The sequence below is a fragment of the Carlito syrichta genome, unplaced genomic scaffold (genome assembly GCF_000164805.1).
Source record: "Carlito syrichta isolate Samal-C Ts95f unplaced genomic scaffold, Tarsius_syrichta-2.0.1 Scaffold138518, whole genome shotgun sequence".
In the NCBI taxonomy this organism is placed as follows: domain Eukaryota; kingdom Metazoa; phylum Chordata; class Mammalia; order Primates; family Tarsiidae; genus Carlito; species Carlito syrichta.
In genome coordinates, this window is record NW_007082614.1 from 18,362 (window position 1) to 25,371 (window position 7,010).

General features: G+C 48.7%; 1 pseudogene; it reads right to left on the reverse strand.

The window, feature by feature from the left end:
- Nucleotides 1–227: 227 nt before the first annotated feature.
- LOC103251276 lies at nt 228–1,010 on the reverse strand (annotated as a pseudogene).
- Nucleotides 1,011–7,010: the final 6,000 nt, after the last annotated feature.

Sequence of the window (7,010 nt, forward strand, 5' to 3'; positions counted from 1 at the left end):
TCCATTCTTGCTCCTCAGACTTTTTTTTGGTCTTTCAAACATTGCTTATTTTATTATAAAGAAACATCATTCTCTGAAAATTAAAAGCTCTGGTTGAGAACATCAAATTATTTCTAATAGTCACTAACAGAATACAAAAGTAAAAGCAATTTTATTACTATACATTGAAACATAAATCACATTTAAGAACTAACACAGAAACAACAGGCTCATTTCTCATCCTTAAGCTATTTCTCTTCACTGGTTTCTTCCATTTCAAATGTGAATGGTTTGTCATAACCCATTAGATGGTCAGAGTCTTCAGGGTTTGGAAAGAGCATGGGATTAACTAACAGTGATTTTGTTTTAGCATAAAAAGTGGTAAACATATGTGTGCTGTGTGGAATCTTCACATCATTCTGGTGAAACACTACTCGTTTCTGAAAACACAATATTATAAGTAATGGCTTTATACGTGTCTGTTGTGGCCTCATGGCACAACCGAATGACATAGCCTTTTGTAATAAAGTGAAGCAGCGCTGGGGTGAACACTGTAAAGCTTCCTATGATGCCATAAAATAAGCTTTGCAAAGGTAGACTTCCAAATATAGTATTGTTTTGTGCAAAAATGTATGGCAGAAATGCAAGGCTGATCACACTTGTAGAATAAGAGAAATATTTCACACCAAATACTGCTCGGACTAGATTGCCAGTATATATCAGCCTTCCATCTTCTGATCTGTCAAGGTGTATACGTAAGAATTCAATACATTTCCAACAAACAGGTATCTGCGCTCGCCCGGGATGCCAGAGGAGGGATGTGGCTCCCCACAGCCCCGCGTGTCTGCGCCTGGGACCTTTGAGAGTGGCGGCCGCCCATTTCTCAGATCTATTTACTAGGTGCAGCCTGAGTGATGCACACACCCCCACACACACCCCATACTCATGAGTGGCCTCCCCTTGCTCTTGGATTAGAGTCCAAACTACCTTACCTGCATGGCCAGATCCCTGCCGCCTCCCTGGGTAGCCATGTTGACCATTTTCCCAGAAGGTTTGCCTTTATCCTTCCTCAGATCTCAGCCGTCTGTTCCTCAGCCTGAAATACTCCCCTCACTCTGCCTTGCTCAGGGCTAGCTACACACTTCCCACGTGTCCTCCCTGGAAGACCTCATGATCCTCTCCAGGAGCAGCAAGTGCCTCTCTGCCCCACCCGCCTCTTCACAGCTGTGGGAGTTGTGCACCTGTCTCTCAGACCCCCAACAGTTCCCCAAGGAGCTCCTAAATGGGAGGACCCATGTCTGCCTGCTTCTCTGCTTAGTCCCAGGTGCCCAAATGGCACCATGCCCACAATAAGCACTGGCTGAATATCACAATAAATGCCTGCTTACACTTGTAACCCGGCTGCAGGGGGCACCGAGCATATAAAGCCAGGGGTCTACCTGGTCTGGGAGGTTGGGGCATGTGGGGAGGGGAGTGAGCTAATTTGATAGCAGGTAAGTTCCATGGAAAAGGGGTTTTCTGTTTTGTTTAGCTTTTGAGTGTTTAGTTACTGATACAATCTCAGTGGGAGGTGTTGAACATCTGTTATGGAACAGACTTTGACCAACAACCAGAACACGCACCACCCAAACACCATGCCATCCCTTTCAGCTGTACGTCAATGTTGGTTGTACCCTGGGCACAAGATGTGCATGATACACAATCGCTGAGTGAAGGAATGAGTGGAGGTGAAGACTGGTGAGAAAGTGCAAAGGACTGCCAACAATTTTTCCTGAACCAGGTAAAGTCTCGGCAGGGAGAAGCCTAGTTGTGAAGGATCTTGTTGCTGAGCCAGGGGACTTGACCTCTGGGTGGTGTTGACCGAGCACGGAGTGGACGACATAGTTTCCAGCTCCTTGCAGCTGTGTTCAGGGACCAGGGTGGATCTCAGAGAGCACTGAGTATGCCAGGTGGGAAATGCTCTGGACCTGACCCCCAAAGCAAGAGAGGGGACGGGCCTTTCACAAGGGTGAGGACCCTGGGCTATTCCAGATCCTGGGTCTCTTCCCCGCTCTGCCCCAGGCTCATTGCAGGTGACCATGAAGGGAAATGCACACTGTTCTCTTCTGGGTCATAACCTAGCTCTTTGACCCAGGCATTCATGATTTTCAAGCATCCAGGAGCAAGCCAATAAGATGGCCACACTGCTGCTCCCCAAGGGTGGGACAGACTCAGGACAGAATCTCCTGATGCCCGCCAGAGGCCAAGAATGGGGCCACCCTGGACACTCGAGGCTCTTGTGGTAGCAGGTGAGGGTACATGGGGGGAAGTCAGTGACCTGAGTTGGACCTTCCTCGGGATCTCAAGGCTGGTCCATTTTTGGTGTTTGACTCTTTTCCATCTTCAGCAACCTAAATATTTCCAATCAAGAGGGATGGAGACTGATGAAACTTCTCTTGCTCACAGGAGTCCTGCAAAGTATGGTTTCTGGAGAGGTACCTAAAGGCAGGGGACATGTGGTCTGGCTGCGGCAGGTGCCACCCAGTGTACTAAGAAGCTGAGAGAGCCAGGAAAAGGGGAAAGAGGGCAGAGGCCAAGATACTTTACCTATCAGTGATTTATAGAGGTACTTTATTAGATTTTTCAAAACAACCCTAAAAGGCAAGGGTTTTTTGGGGTTTTTCCCACTGTTCGACAGATGAAGAAACAGAAGTTCACAGAGGTGAGGTAGCATGCCCAAAGTCACACAGCTAGACAGGGATGGAACCAGGATCCAAACTCTGGTCTTTCTGATCCTACCTTCTCCCAGTGGGTTGCCAGCTTCCTCATGGGGAAAAGCAGAAAGACACAGCCTTGAGCAGGTCTCCCCCATTCCTGTGAGGTGTGAGCCACAGGGGCGCTTATGTGGCTCCCTCTCTCTCCCTAGGGCTGCTGGCAAGGCATTCAGGTCCTCTAGCTCTCTCTTGTGGACTTTGAGATTTCAGGTGCAGAAGCCACCCCATGGCTCCTTATCACATTCACAAATACTGGGAGAGTGACCACAAGTGGGCCCTGGCCTTGTTCTCTAGGAGGCTGGCCCAGCACATCCCCACCATCTTCCGCCACTTGCTGAAGTTGCCCTAAACCTCTATGCCTTTACTTGGGAAGACTCTGGCACTACTCCTGGTCTCTGGCTCCTGGCTCCTGGTCCTCGTGTTCAGCCTCATCCTCTTCCCTGTCCTGTGGTTCCTTGCCAAATGTCTATGGATGGAGTATGAAGACATGAGTTTGGCGACAGACATGACTGACATCACCAAATCTTGCCTGAGTGAGTGTGACTCCTGCTTCTGGCTGACTGAGTCTGAAGAGCAGGAGGTGGGCATGGTAGGAACTCTGCCTGTGGATGATCCCTCCTTGTGGGAGAAGAGGTTGCAGCTGTTTCACGTTTTTGTGGACTTTGAGCACCATCGTCTGGAGATAGCAAAAACCCTGGTCAGGACCATCCTCTAGTTTGCCCAGGACCAGAGCTACAGTGAAGTTGTCCTTGACACTAGCTTGATGCGGTTTTCTGCCCAGATCCTCTACCAGGGTATGGGCTTCTAGGAGACAAGCCAGTCCTTCTAAAGCAGGAGCATGAGGCTAGTGGCTGTTTCTTCAGTTCATTTCCTCTACCAGCTCCCATCTGCTGAGACAGGGGCCTGTGATCTCCTTCCTTGAGTATCAGTCAGGACAGGATCCACTCTGCTGTAGCAACAAGTGAACCCCAGACTTTCAGTGCTGTGACATGACAAAACCTTATTGCTTGTTCTCATCTGAGTCCTAGGTGTTTGATGATAGAGTAGGGTATGGGTTCTACTCCTCGCAGTCTTTTGGGTTCCCTCAATTTCATTTTTCTTGTGAGATGATAATGTGGTATTAAAAAAACCACCTCAGGTCAGGTTTGGTGACTCAGCCTGTAATCCAGCACTTTGGGAAGCTGAGGCGAATGGATTGCCTGAGACTGCGGGTTTGAGACCAACCCGGGCAACTTGGTAAGACCTCGCCAATAAATTTTAAAAAATTACCTGGGCATGGTAGCATGCACCTATAGTTCTGATTACTTGGAAGGCTGAGGTGGAAGGATCGCTGGAGACCACCAGGTAGATGCTGGGGTGGCCATGAGCATACCACTGCACTTCAGCCTGGACGATGGAGTGAGACTTCAAAACAGAAACAAAAACTAAAAAAAAACCTCATGAAAGTATTTAGTTCATCAGTCTTTGGGTCTGAAATTTCAACCGGGCTTGTCTGGGCAGCTCCTCTAATCTTAGATGGCACTGAAGAAATACCGTGGAGCTGGCTGAAGTGATAGAGCAATGAGGCCCTTTCATTGCTTGGCAGGCTAGCTCAGGCTTGGTTTTAACGTCATTGTGAGAAGCCAAGCCAGAAATAAGCAAATGTGTCTTCAAGCCCCTGTAGGTGTCACATCTCTGCCATCCGAGACTCAGTAGAGAGCAGGACCTGTCTCTTTAGTGAGAGGAGCCACATGGCATAGAATGTGGTCACTGGAGAAGAATCAGGATCAGCGAGATGATCAATCCACTCTAGCCCCAGGTGTCTGCAGAGGGGAAGAAGGTGGCTGGTGACAGAATGTGATATTTAACTTGGGCTAGACCTGGAAGTGGTATAACCCTTGTCCTATAGGCCAGAACCCAGCCACATGGCCCCAGCGGGTTGAAGGAAGCAGGCCTGAAGTCTTCCACTCCTGCATAGGAAAAGGTCATTGGCTATGTGGGATTCCCAGACCTGCCACACTTGGATCCCAACCTTGGCCCCAAATGCTCAGATACCACAGGTTTTCATAAGTTCCTGAGGCTTGACCAGGTCAGCCCTTAAACCTGGAACTTAAATGATGAGTTGAGACTTGGCCTGTGGTAGGTGTTTGCAGCACTGACCCCCTTCCCAGCTAGTTCATCACCAATACTAGGTGAGCCCATGATTGGTCTGGACCCACTAGGTTCTCCTAACCCAGAGCTAAGTTCCTGGCTGATCTAGAAATCTAGGTGCCCTTTCAGTTCGTGTGACACACAGGCAGCATTTGTGGTTCTCTCCTACCCTGTCAGTGTCTCCACTCACAGCTGACCTCCTCTGAAGGACTCAGGACACACCAGGCCCAATCCGCCTTCTGGCTTTACAGGCAAATTTCAAGCACTTGGGATAGTTCTAAACATTAGTGCCTTGTTGTCCAGGACCACAGGCCTCAAGTCTGGTCCCATGCTGGTCTCTCTTTTCCCCGGCTTTGGTTGCACACACTTCTCTCTGCCAGGCTATCCACCTTCTCAGGCCTGCCTCCCTTGTGCTTCTCTGAAAACTCAACCACCCAAGTCATTTGTCAAACTGCCCTCCCATTCTGCATGTTTTAAACCAAGCTTCTATGACTTCCTGAGTTGTGCTTCCAGATTCTTACTGAATGGTGGGAACCCAGGTCCTGGCCTCATAGAAGCCTCTCCTGCTCCTTCTTCCACCAGCTCCCCTGACCTGTAAGGTCTGTCCCCCTCACAAAGAGCTCTCCAGTGGCACCAGGCTGGGGTCAGAAACAAGGGAGGTCCACCGTGGTCCCCATAGCTTTGATATATTTATTCAGTATCAATGACATGACTTGACTCATCCCAGACAGGCAAGGTCCAGGGCCTGTGGGGGGTTGCTTGTCGGAGGCGGCTAGAGACTAGGCGATCTGTAAGTCCTGTGGTAGTCTCTATGGTGATGGGGGATGTCCTGGGCACCAACCATAAAAAGACATCAAGGGAACTCCAACCCACTCGTTGGTGGAGGGCTTCCCAGAGGGGACAGGGCTTTCACTCCGGGAAATTCAGAATTGATGCTATGCCTTGACTTACCTCTGCTCCACCCTCTGCACTCACTCCCCAGCCTCAAGGAGTTGATTCTTGTTCTTCAATAACTGAGTTGCTTATTCTGTTCGTGTTCCCTGGACCACTGCCAATAGAGTTGCAAGAACTTTCCTGAAGGATTCAGAGAAGAGGCCTAAATCTGTACATGTGAAGACATTTGTGTTTGTGAATTGGGGGGAAGTTATTGTTGGACCATATAGCAGGCCAAGGGTGACAGGAAGTTAAACTGGACCTTCAGACTGAGGAACTTGTTATGATAGGTAAGAAAAACTGTCTTGGGATCTGAGATGAAAATGAGGAAATTCTGAAGGAGGTAGCAAGGACAGCTTTTGGATTTCAGGATTGGGGGGAAGGAAACATGAGGAGTGATAGCTCAGTGCGTACAGGTTCCCTTTGGGATGGGGAAGATGTTTTGGGACTTGATACAGTAGTGCTTGCACAACTTTGTGAATATACCATATGGCACACTTAAAAATAGTTATTTTTATGTTATGCAAATTTCATCTAGAGAAATTAAGGGAAAAAAGGAAGGGTTTAGATGGCTCTACAACTCATGAGGAGTATGTACATAAAGAGCTGGAGAGCAAAGATGTTGGGTTTTTATGGAGCATGTTGCTGCTGTGCCTTGTCAGCCCTCATGGATTTAGTGAATGGTGCCATCTTTAACCCAGCCCACTTCTTGACAGGGACTCCAAGTCCTCTTCTGCCAGGGAGCAAGATGACTGATGATGACACTTGCCTGAGGAACCTAAAAGTCAAAGTCTGCATCTATTGGCAAAACTTTAGCAGAGATATGATGTGGCTGATTGCATCTGTGTATGTGGGGGGGTCGGGGTTGGGAGGGGAGGGGAGGGGAGAAGAGGAGATGAGAGGAGAGGGGACAGAGAGGGAAAGGAAGAGATGGCCTGGCTTGATCTGTGGCAGTGGCAATGAATCGGGTTGACCACGGGGATGCAGGAATTGCCAGGAAATGGCCCAATGCTGAATCATGTTTTGCACAGGGACCCCTTTGGGCAAGTGTAATGTAGGAGACTGGTGGTTTTCCAGAGAGCGGGAAGGATAAGATCCAAGAAATAATTTTAGAGATCAGTGACTAGGATCCAGCAATGAGAAAACCTAGCCTGTTGATGCCAAACTTCTTTTCATCTTTCTTCAGCTAAGAGGTAACTTGTTCAATTTGAAGGA